The 12,498-nt window shown below is 40.6% G+C and overlaps 2 long non-coding RNA genes across 2 annotated transcripts in view; both read right to left on the bottom strand.

Annotated features, from left to right (window-relative positions):
- The window catches only part of LOC145451021 (uncharacterized), an 89,306-nt gene extending 83,630 nt beyond the window's left edge, over positions 1 to 5,676 (bottom strand). The window contains exon 1 of the long non-coding RNA XR_013918673.1: positions 4,630 to 5,676. This is a non-coding gene — a long non-coding RNA (uncharacterized LOC145451021). The remainder of the gene's footprint in view (positions 1 to 4,629) is intronic.
- Positions 1 to 12,498, bottom strand: part of LOC145449982 (uncharacterized) — a 337,566-nt gene that overhangs the window by 98,502 nt on the left and 226,566 nt on the right. The gene's annotated exons all lie outside the window — the stretch shown is intronic.

The raw sequence follows: 12,498 nt of genomic DNA, 5'->3' as shown, positions 1-12,498 counted from the left end.
AATATCTTGATTATTGGGTAGTATATAGGCTACCAAATGGGTATACTCTTCCCCCCCCAAAAAATACGCATGATTTATAGAAATGGGCACTTCGGCGCCGGCCATTACCGCGCCACGACGAACCTAGCCATATGCAACATGCGACTCTGAGTAGTGTGCCAGAACGATCAGCAGCGAGAAGACCTTGGCCGAAAAGGACTGCCCTTGTGCTGACCGAAAACTTCGATAGATATACATATATATTTAATTGTCCATAGGCGCCTAAATGGCTGGCGCCGAATGTTCCTGTCCTGGCGATTTGCGACCCTCAAGACAAATGCCATCCCGAGGGAATGTTATTTGCCCCCAAAGAAATACCAATATGAAATCGTGTACGTCTTTTAGTTTAGTACAGTGGTTCTTAACCTTGCCACCAGCGCCCCCCAAGGGGCGCTGGCGATTTTGAAGGGGGCGATAACGCTCAGGGGGCGGTAACGCTCAGGGGGCAATATGGGGGGGCGCTTGGCTCAGGGGGGCGATGTGGGGTCGCTGAAGAAAAATGGATTCGCATTAGATGATGCGGTCGTATGACATATCCTTAATGAGTATTCAGAGCAAATTAACATTCCACAGAACACGTCAAATTCGGAAATTTTTGGTCGCGCTACGCGGCGATGTTTGCTACATATGTTTTCATTAATGTAGTGGGTTTATTATAATTCATGTAAAACGAATTGCGTGTACTTTGAAATCGTCAATTTCCCGTTAAAACACTGCCGTCACGCTTGCTAGGGTTATTTTCAACAAAATGTTTCGAATTAGGTATTGTATCTCGCAGCGAACAGCGTGTGAAAATCGAAGATGGAGGCACTGTATAGCCTACCTCTTTTAAGAGTGAGAGCCCCCTTGTACATAAAATAAGTTTTGAAGCTTTGTGCACGAAATGAATAACTAAATAAACTTGTATTTGAGAGCTACAATATTAAATCGTCTGAATATTTCTTCATCGTATCATAAAAGAATGATAGCCTACTATCTAGTGTTGTGGATCACAACCTCACATGAACGTTATAATCTACATGAGTTGCTTTGTTTGGAATAGCCTACATTCATGTTAAAATTATTAACTATGCTGGGTACAGTACTAAATTCAATGTGAGCAGATATATGCATCCCATTCTCAATTGACTTACTTGTAGGTACACAAAGCACTAAGACAAAATCCAATATCATTAATTTCCCCGTATTGCCAATCGCAGATGTGAATTCGATGTTTCGAACCCCAGGGTATGAGACCGTGCCAGATTGTTGTTATAACAACCTTGATTTGGCCCTGAATATACCACACACAATCATTATATGGTTTATTATAGTCGAGTGGTCCTCGAGCGCGATTAAAGCGCGAAATATTTCCAATACCAAAGTTCCGAAAATATCGACGGGACTTTGACCTCTTACCAGGACCGATATTGCTGCAACCCAAACCCCCAATCGGTGAGCTCGAAGGGTGCACTAAATTATTATGGTGATTGAACATAAATTACACATAATGGTTTGACGACTCCCCCACGGAAGGATACGCATAATTATACAAAATAGAAATAGTCATTCCGGCGTCGGCAATTACCACGCCACGATGTACGAAGACATATGAAGTTCCGGTAGATATGGGACTCCGAGAAAGTGTGTCAAAAACATCGTCAGCGAGAAAATCTTAGCCAAAGAGGATTGCCCGTATGTTGACAGAAACTTCGATGAATAAAGTCTAATTTTCCATAGGTGCTTGAATCGCTCGTGCCGAATTATCATGTCGTCGCAATCTGCACCCCACAGGACAAATAAGATCCATCAGAGAAAATTATGTACCAGTGAAGAAATACCAATTTTGAATCGTGTGCTTAATTTAGTTTAATACGTTTATGCGTTTCAACATCTTTTTACTATATAGCGGATAAGGGGTAGCAAAATAACAACATGTATCGAATTAATTGTACCAACGGGCACGCCCGAATATGTTCAATTATTAATTACGCGGCCTTCATTTTCCAATACAACAGCTCCCTTAGCGCTATTAGTAAATCTGATTACGTGGGCTGAGAGGATAAAAAGTTTATAGCGACATACATATGCAATTACCACCTATTCTTTCATGCATTACAGAAAATTTTGGCGCCTAGGGCGACCAGGCCACACAAACTTTGCTGACCATCGAAATTACGTGACGGGGTTCTTGGGGGCGAAGCCTTCAGAAGTTTGGTTTATCACGCTATGGGTGCGCAAGACAATCGTTTTTTAGGGGCCTGACGAAGTGCTGTTACGGCCCTCCCGGTGTCCGGCCAATACCGAGAATGCTATTACCAAGAATGCTATTACCGAGAAGGACAATACCGAGAATGGACAATACCGAGAATGGACACCACCGAGAATGGACATTACCGAGAATGCAATATACGCAATGCAGGCATGTTATGCATATGGCGGGCGTGTGTGTGCAATTACGACGTTGCCACATTCGGTATCGATTCTCAGGTATAAAATTCTCGACAACGTTCGTTACATTAAACTAGATTTTTGGCATTGGCCATTCTCGGTAATGTCCGTTCTCGGTAATGTTCGTTCTTGGTAATGTCAATTCTCGGTAATGTCCATTCTCGGTAATGGCATTCTTAGTAAAGTCCATCTCGGTAATAGCATTCTCGGTAATAGTATGGAACCGGCCCTCCCTCTTACCCATTGTTTTCATTACTGCAGGGTTGTATAATGACTCGAGTCAGACTCGAGTCACGATTTTTTTATGACTCGACTTGACTCGAGTCATTTTCTTGAAATGGGAAAATGACTCGATTCGACTCGAGTCAATATTTGGATTGACTCAACTTGTACTCGAGTCATTACGCATGACTCATCTCAAGTCATTGCCTCGGCTTATTCTTTATGACTTGAAGATGAAGAAATTTGCGAATCGTAATGGCTAGATCAACGCATCTGACCAATTTTGCCGACATCGCTATTTGCCACCACTGCTTTCGTTGCATTCGTCTGATATCAGATATGCCGCCAAAAAACAACAGACAATTGTACATGTACATATACTAGCAATGCATTGTACAAAATCATCCAGTGATGAAGAGGTAATAGATCCTCCGCTATCAAAGTACTCAAGACTTTTCAATTATACAAGCAAACAATCGAAGCAAAGTTCAATTAGAGCCAATGAAATGACTCAGATGGTCAAGTACTGGGAAGATACAGATAAGCTCATCTGTAGATTTGAAGGCGATGATTATTTGCATTTTAGGCGACTAGAAAGAATGAGTATCCAATGCTCTTCAGTGTGGTTCAAAAATGCTTGTAAATTCGTGAATCTAGTGCACCAGTGGAACGTGTATTCAGTAGATGTGGATGTAGCCTATCCTAACGCCATGCCGCTTTGACATAGCTGAGGATTTCCTTTCCCCTTTAGTATTTTTGAAATGTAAATCATTGATTTCATCTGCTGTCTGTGAAAACACACAATACCCTCCGTCCATTTGGCGTTCTGTTAGGTATGTGCATTGTGCACTGTGCACGTGAGTAATAATGAATAGCTAATGTTGTGTGTTGTTTGTACAATAGGGCCGTTCAGAAATAACTTCTCTTTTATTCTACTGGATGGCTACTTGATAAAATTGTTATGTTGCATAAAAAGAACAATGAATCTGGCTTAATTTTAAAAAGTAGAATCAATGATACGAGAGGAGAAAATTTTGGATTGGAAAATAAATGGGAGTATTTTTAGTGAGAAATTCTTTCATATAATATAATTACATAGGCCTACTAGTAGTAAGCCGACTATTTCTTCATATCCAAAATATTCCACTCTTATAAGTTCGCTTCTTCTAGTTGGAATTGAGCCAAATTTGCTATGAATCATATTTTTACACAATCTAACAATATCATGAAGTAGCCGTTAAAATTCGAAAGTCCCTATTTGTAATTAATCCAAAATTTTCTCTCGTAGCATTGCCATTCACTGGTTGGAATTGAGCCAAATTTAAGTTCTTTTAGTCAATCTAACAGTTTAAAGTAGCATTCTTTTTTGAGATTCTGTCCTTTTTTTGACAATTTTTGGTAAATGTAGCGCAAATTCTACTAAGATACAGTAAATCAGCACTGAAGTAACCCTCCGGCGGCTATTTCGCGAGCTGAGCAGGAAAGTTGACTTTTTTTAGTCAACCACACGATAATGTGAAAAAACGACCTCTACATAAACATGCAACTGCTGATTCTCCATCAGCTGCTATCTAGACATGAATTCGTTGGTTCTCTATCAGATAGTAGGCTCTATGCCTCTATGTAAACGTGAATTCCATGGTTCTCTATAAGCTATTTGTCAGCTGTCGTCGATGTGCTTGTAATAAAAACTGAATGCTTGTATTTGTGATGTATCAGACTGACAAGACAGATATTTGATTTAAAGTTCTAAGATTAGAAAAGTTATCATATTGGCTGCCTGTCTTGTCTATCTGTAGCATCGGTAACTGAGGCCAGGTACTGTCCATTATCTGCCTAAATAAACATATGACAAGACTCTGATAAGGTCAAAATAATTATGTTTGGCAAGCAAGTAATTTGATATCACCCAAGCAGGATTGAAAACATAGGTTGAACCAGAGTTGGATCAATTACATTATTTCAGTTCAATTACAATTACAATTACAATTACTTTCATGAATGTTTCAATTACATTACAATTACAATTACTCCATGCTAAAAATATCAAATTACAATTACAATTACAATTACTCCTTGCATGCATCAATTACATTACAATTACAATTACAATTACTCCTTGCATGCATCAATTACATTACAATTACAATTACAATTGCTGCTGTTGAACATTTAATTGAATAGTCATAAATTCAACCGTGGTCCTTGACAACCGTAGCGTCGTATTTAACAACAATTCAAGTCTAGTTCAGATTGTGTAGTAATAATTGCGTTGATGTGCGTACATAGTATGCTATGTAAGATGTCACTGTGACATAATGTAAGCGTGTTTTGTATGCTAGGTAATTATGGCTCACGTAATTGGAAATGTAAAATGTTATTTACCTAATTTCCTATGGGTTAGGATTGAGGATAGGGTGCAGTATGTCGTTGAAAAAGTATTATAATATATGCATGTGTTGGATTTGCGTATATAGTATATAATTAAAGAAACAATATTATTTTTATCGAGGGACGTAGGAATTAGGATGAGGAGTAAAAACAAAACCGTGCTTTGTCAGATAAGACGTTATATAATATCCAGTGGTCTGGTTAGTTAGCCAGACGAAATAACGATGCATCATCGTGATCTGAAATCGTATTGTAGATTGCCAACCCACGAATAGATGAGCAATATGTGAGTCACGGATGAATGTACCGACAAACGTACTGAAAAAACGGCTAAAACCAGCAAACTTTATAGTCCTAGAGCTGGCGATCCATGCGTCCAAATTTGATGCATCTGGTCTTCATCGTAAGCTATTGATGTACTAATTCCGAAAATACAAAATAAAATCTCGGCAGGGCAATGTAACTGCTCCAAAATAGCCGTTTAAGGCCGACTGTTCTGAAAAGTGAGAGCGCTGCAGCAGCATGACTACAACAATTACCAGTTACGCCCATAGCGATTGTTCAGAACAATGCCGATTCCCAGACTTTCACGACTATTTTCGGATGGTACCATTGCCTGGAAATATACTTTTATTGCGGAATCAGTGCGAGACTAGCTTTCGATTACGACCATACATATCAAATTTCGACTCTTGGATCGCCAGCTATGGGACTATCAATTCTGTGCTTTTAGCCGGCTCAGCAGTTCGCTTCTCGGCGTATTCAATCGTGAGCCACGTGTTGCGAATCCATCGGTTGGTTAGTAATTTAAAAATTGTATGGAATGGCAGCCGAGGCCAGCATAGCGGTAAAAATAAAAATAAACTCCGCCCGCAAGGGCGCGGTCAATGGCCTTCGCGAATGGATCCACAAAATTCCTTGTCGTTCGTTTAAAGAGAATGCATTATAAGTCAATTGTTTTGTTGTGCTTGTCAGGTCTCAATAGCAATTTAATGTAATTGAAATTGTAATTGAGCAAAATTTTTGTCAAATTACAATTACAATTACAATTACACAAAATAAAAATGCTTCAATTACAATTACATTACAATTACATTGAAAAATGTAATTAATTACATTCAATTACAATTACAAATTACAATTGATCCAACTCTGGGTTGAACATGACTTCATTACTGTGACTTGGACTCGGACTCGAGTCATAACACTATGACTCGGACTTGACCCTTTAAACGGTGACTTGGACTCGGACTCGACTCGGTGATGAATTGAAAATGACTCGACTTGACTCGAGTCAAAACCATAAAAGTAAGATTGACTCGTGACTCGATACCATGTGACTTGGTTACAACCCTGCATTACTGTCCTTACAATATGAGGTGGGGGGCGCCGGAGCACAATAATTTTTGAAAGGGGGAGCTGGAGGAAAAAAGGTTAAGAACCACTTGTTTAGTACGTTTGGACGATTTCAATATCTTATTTTGACATAGCAGATGATAAGAAGTCACGAAATAGCATCATGTAACGAAGTCATTATACCAACGGGTACGCCGAAGATGTTTAATTATAATTTAGGGATCCTACCTTTTCCAACACACCTCACTCGATCAGCTCTACCGGTAAATCTATCTATCTATCTATCTATCTATCTATCTATCTATCTATCTATCTATCTATCTATCTATCTATCTATCTATCTATCTATCTATCTATCTATCTATCTATCTATCTGTCTGTCTGTCTGTCTGTCTATCTGTCTGTCTGTCTGTCTGTCTGTCTGTCTGTCTGTCTGTCTGTCTGTCTGTCTGTCTGTCTGTCTGTCTGTCTGTCTGTCTGTCTGTCTGTCTGTCTGTCTGTCTGTCTGTCTGTCTGTCTGTCTGTCTGTCTGTCTGTCTGTCTGTCTGTCTGTCTGTCTGTCTGTCTGTCTGTCTGTCTGTCTGTCTGTCTGTCTGTCTGTCTGTCTGTCTGTCTGTCTGTCTGTCTGTCTGTCTGTCTGTCTGTCGGTCTGTCTGTCTGTCTGTCTGTCTGTCTGTCTGTCTGTCTGTCTGTCTGTCTGTCTGTCTGTCTGTCTGTCTGTCTGTCTGTCCCGCATCGGACGGGTAAACGGCGGGAGCAATGGGTAGCTATTCTCAATAATATATACCCAAGGAACAGGTCTTGGCTTCAAATAGGTTGTTGGAAATTGACATATAGTCTTCAGGGGTTGTGATGAATATAAGTTGAGCTTAACAAGGTGTGTTGAGCAGAGGTGGTCAGTATAACGAAGTACTTATACTTTTTCGAAGTACTCAAGTAGTTTCCTCTACTTCTGGTACTTACTCAAGTAGGTCTGATTTTCACTACGTCTACTTCTACTTCGTAATATTTTGTAATCTACTTACTTACTTTTCGCTATTTTAAGTTTGTCAAATAGAAGTAGTTCAATCTTCCAATCAGGAAGATAGCCTGAGAAATTTCAGGGCTGTTTTAACTGCTTATCAACATTTAAGTTTCATAAAAGTCGAATAAAGCCCTGAATTTTCGTCGCGCTTCGCGCGAAGTGGATACGGAGGGACCGGTATGATTTCACGAAAGTATCGGTGAATATAATTTAGGTAGCGGGTTGGCGTGGGTCCGTTCACACCACATTATCGCCCTTCGCCCATATGAAATAATTCATCACAGTATATATGGCTCATCATAATGTTTGAAACTGATGTTTCGCAATCTAGCATTTACTTGTCAGGTCGTAATCTAGCACGTCCATGGCGTGTCCTAATCTGGAAAAGTGGACTAAGACTTTTATTTAGTTTTAGAGCTGTTTTAGCATACCACCTTTGAAAATGTCTGTACTAAAGGCATGAAATACATGTTCTGTAAGATCCGTCCCAGCAGGGTGCCAGTAATCTTCCCTCATTTCCCACGACCTTAATCTCTTGATAAAGTAGTCTGCGAAGCACAAGCCACGTGCTTTGAGAGAATGCCAGTGTAGCACCGTAGCGCGCGTGCTCGCGAGTCAGTCGCAGAGTCGTACACATACAATTAGATACATCTAACTTTGTTCTTTCTATATTCGTTAATATGTTGCAGTATGATTTGAACCTGGTAAATCTACAAGTTTCTGACCACTAATTACTACTATTTGGCTGTTCTGTGCTAGTAAAGAAAGCTCCTTGGATCTGCGTGTGTGATCAGGATTGCAAGTGTACTCAGAGCGGTCATTAGTCAGTGACTAGTGCGTACAACAGGAACTGTAAGCTGTGGCGTCGACTCCAATCAAGCACTATACCAGCGTGTCTTGCAACAAGTCGTTGCAGCGACCGCTACAGTCAGAAACTTTACCAGTCATAAAGTTGAAAGTCGGAAAAGTTGAAAATAATGGAAGCTGCAGCAACGTCAGGGATAGCTGACTGCTCAGCCGTACAAAGTAAAACTGTGGCAACGTCAGAGAGTGCTGACTGCCCAGTTCCCCCAAGTCCAGAGAATGTTGAAGATGAACGTGGAAGTGTCAAGAAAGAAATTGTGGACCAGATCCCCGCGAAGAGCAAGTCAGTGGGTTCTGATGTTCCAACCAGTAGTGACGGCACTTTCCATGGATTCGATCAGAGATTGGTTGAACTTGAACGTCAGTTCCGTGAAACGAAAAGAGAAGTTGAAAGTCGCATCGAATCGGTTGAGGATATTATGACGCAATCCGCAAATAAAGAAGAATTACGGGAAGCAATGAAAGGCGTTTCTCGCTGCAGAGACGAATTGCGCAAAATTACGGAAGAAATTATTTCAAATCACGCTGAAAATACGGAAACAAAAGATTTCACCAACAGTCTGAGGTTGGTGGAAATAGATATTAAAAAAGTCCGGCAAGAAGTAAAAGATTTCATGATGCTTCCATCTGAAAATGGATCCGTATGCAGTCGAGCGAGATCTGGAGCCGGCTCGAGATCGAGTCGCCATACACAACACAGTCGCACCAGCCTCGCCAGCAACAAAGAGCTACGTCATACGAGAATAAGGGAAGCAGCCGCTCTGGAAGCGAAACTGGAATTTTCAGAGCAAGAAGCTGAAATGAAAAGAAAGTTAGTTGAAGATGAAGCAAAGTTGTCGCAATTGGCTCTGAAGAGTCAAATTGCTGAAAAACGAGCCGAGATCAAGGCTTGTGAGCAAATTGAAAGGGAGGAAAACCCCTTTGGTTCTGATGACGATGAAGATGTCATACGTGAAGAACAAAGTTATTCAGATATACGGTGTAAGGTTCCCGTATTGAATTCGGAAAAAAAGGTACAAAACTTCGTTATTAGCAACCCACATGTGTTCCCTGAAGTAAGGCAATGTAATGTCAAATCTAGTGAACCCGTATCCTACGGCCCAGTTATTTATAAAACTCCCGTGCAAATGAACAATGTCCCACGTGTTGAACCGGAAGAAACCGGCCGAAACACGGTTGTAATGATGCCCGTTAATCAATCTATCGATATACCAATTGATCGTCAATACAACATGAAACAGTTGACGCGAATACCTGATATAAAAGTTTGGGTTTTTGATGGCGATGAAACTAATTATATGGAATGGGAAAATTCGTTTAAAGCGTTAGTTGAAGATAGAGTGTATTGTGTTCATGAAAAGATGAATTTGTTGAAACAACATCTTGGTCCGGGCCCGCTGAAAGTTGTGAAATGTTATTTTCTGCGTGGTTCTGAGGAATCCTATCAAAAAGCAATAAGTGACTTGCGAAGTAGGTATGGAAGCCCTGTCGTTGTTGGGCTGGCCTTCCTAGATAAATTGAAAGGTTGGCGTCATATAAAGGAAAATGATAGACTTGGGCTGCAAGAATTCTCTGATTTCTTGGAGCAAGTTTTTGTGAACAGAAGGTTTGTGCCAGAGTTAGGCATTCTTGATTACTCGTCAAGTCATATGTATGTGGTGAAGAAGCTACCTCCGTCACTGGTCGAGAAGTGGCGCGTTAAAGTGTTTCAATACAAGGTGGAGACCAATGATCAAAATTGCTACCCACCCTTTGAGTATTTCGTGTCATTTGTAAGAGATCAGTCAGAGCTTCAAAATATGCCGGAATTCAGAATGTTGAACGAAAACCGGAATAGTAATATCACGGAATCTGCTCAAAAGTATGGCCGTGATAGGCCATGTGTTTCATTTGGAACTAATGTTATGTCAGGCGAATATAATTGCATGTTTTGTGGAAAAAATGACCACCATATCCCAGATTGTGTGAATTTTGAGAATTTACCGTATCCTGAACGAATATCGTTTATGCGTGACAAGTTTTTATGTTACGGATGTGGGGAAAGATGTACTAGAACGCACCATGGTAAAAATTGTCCAAAACGCGTAGTTTGTGTGAAATGTGAAAAGTTACATTTAACTAGCCTGCATCCGTGCTCTGCTCCCGCTGTTTCGAATAGTATTGAAGTGTCCGAGTATAAAACTGTGGGTGATTGATGATAGTATACCTTGTGATTTGGTCTCATATTATCCCTGTCTGTTTTGTATAATCGCTATATGTTGTATGTGATTACTGATTAGCATTTGTTTTTGTTTGTTACCTGTTGCCTGTTAGGGTCTACTTCTCCTTTTGTGTTCGATGTAATGTTTGTAAAAGTCCGATACCCCGACGTGGAGCCACATTGTTTACGAAAATAGTTGTTAAGACATTTTGTGTTGCACAAAAATGTCCTTAAAGGGGGGAATGTAAGATCCGTCCCAGCAGGGTGCCAGTAATCTTCCCTCATTTCCCACGACCTTAATCTCTTATTGATAAAGTAGTCTGCGAAGCACAAGCCACGTGCTTTGAGAGAATGCCAGTGTAGCACCGTAGCGCGCGTGCTCGCGAGTCAGTCGCAGAGTCGTACACATACAATTAGATACATCTAACTTTGTTCTTTCTATATTCGTTAATATGTTGCAGTATGATTTGAACCTGGTAAATCTACAAGTTTCTGACCACTAATTACTACTATTTGGCTGTTCTGTGCTAGTAAAGAAAGCTCCTTGGATCTGCGTGTGTGATCAGGATTGCAAGTGTACTCAGAGCGGTCATTAGTCAGTGACTAGTGCGTACAACAGGAACTGTAAGCTGTGGCGTCGACTCCAATCAAGCACTATACCAGCGTGTCTTGCAACAAGTCGTTGCAGCGACCGCTACATGTTCCACTTTTAGACGTAGTATTTATATTTCACTTTTAATTCCCATCAGTATCATATACTTTGAGTTATAATTAAAGGGGCACTGCGCTCTAAATATGATGTGGTCTCAAATTGAAGGGCAAAACGAAAAAAAATTTTTGGCCGCAGCCGTTTTCTTCAGAACGCCACCGTAATGGAGCTGCAATTTATTGAAATTTCCAGAAACGCACCCGGCTGCAGCTGTCGCGGCTCCGGGTAATTTCTTAACCCGTTACATGGCACGATGACTTCATCGTCGCACTTGCTGGACGCGATTACGCAGGCACGCAGTGGACGAACTGTAGATAGTTGTCAGCCGATGTTATGAAGCAAATATGTCTTACACGCCTAGGTGGTGTAGATACGGCGTTCCACGGACGATATTCAGTCAGCAGATTTTTCTCCTAATTGGGCCTAGTGTATTCTATTTCTTGAGGGCAGGAATAGATCATGTCCTATTCTTATGTTATGTATAAAACATTACCATCACCAATCAGTGTGCCCTCTGAACATTTCAAAATTCAGAGCGGTCATAATTGGTTTTGCATTCAGGTTGGAGAATCATAAGATGATGGCTTGGGGATTAGTAAGATTATAATATAATGAATAATATGTTTTAGGGTCAGCTGCGGAGTTGTGGGTTCAGGTTAGGTTTGCGTACCGTTGGATTTTGGTTAGGGATGATGAATTTTCCTACAGTAGCCTACCCGAACCACCAATTTTGAATGTCATGAATTTTGTCATGTTCATGGGGAACCCTGACTGGTGGTATTCGTGTTGTGGATAAGAAATTACTGTTACCCTGAAAAACGGCTACAGCAGAAAGTGCTTCTCAACCTGTGTGACGGTTCGTACTTGTGCGAATGAAAAGAATTTCAACCAAATAGTCAACCAATGTTGAGTGTGAAAGAAAAACTGTATTTCCGGAGTTGAGCTGGAAAGTTATCCCTTTTTTAGTCGACCGACCACGGAGTCTGAAAAATTTACTATTTTTTCAGGATTCTATACTTGATCCACTATTCTATTTCTGAAAATTTTGAATAAGTGTCCTCCTTTCTCGAAGTCATCGTGCCATGTAACGGATTAAGAAATTACCCGGAGCCGCGGCAGCTGCAGCCGGATGCGTTTCTGGAAATTTCAATAAATTGCAGCTCCATTACGGTGGCGTCCTGAAGAAAACGGCTGCGGCCAAAATTTTTTTTTCGTTTTGCCCTTCAATTTGAGACCACATCATATTTAGAGCGCAGTGCCCCT

Source organism: Botryllus schlosseri, chromosome 11 (assembly GCF_051294905.1).
Source record: "Botryllus schlosseri isolate E-star chromosome 11, Bs_hap1, whole genome shotgun sequence".
NCBI classification, from domain to species: Eukaryota; Metazoa; Chordata; class Ascidiacea; order Stolidobranchia; family Styelidae; genus Botryllus; species Botryllus schlosseri.
Note: the sequence above shows the minus strand (reverse complement) of the source record. Positions and strands in the feature narration are given on the sequence as shown.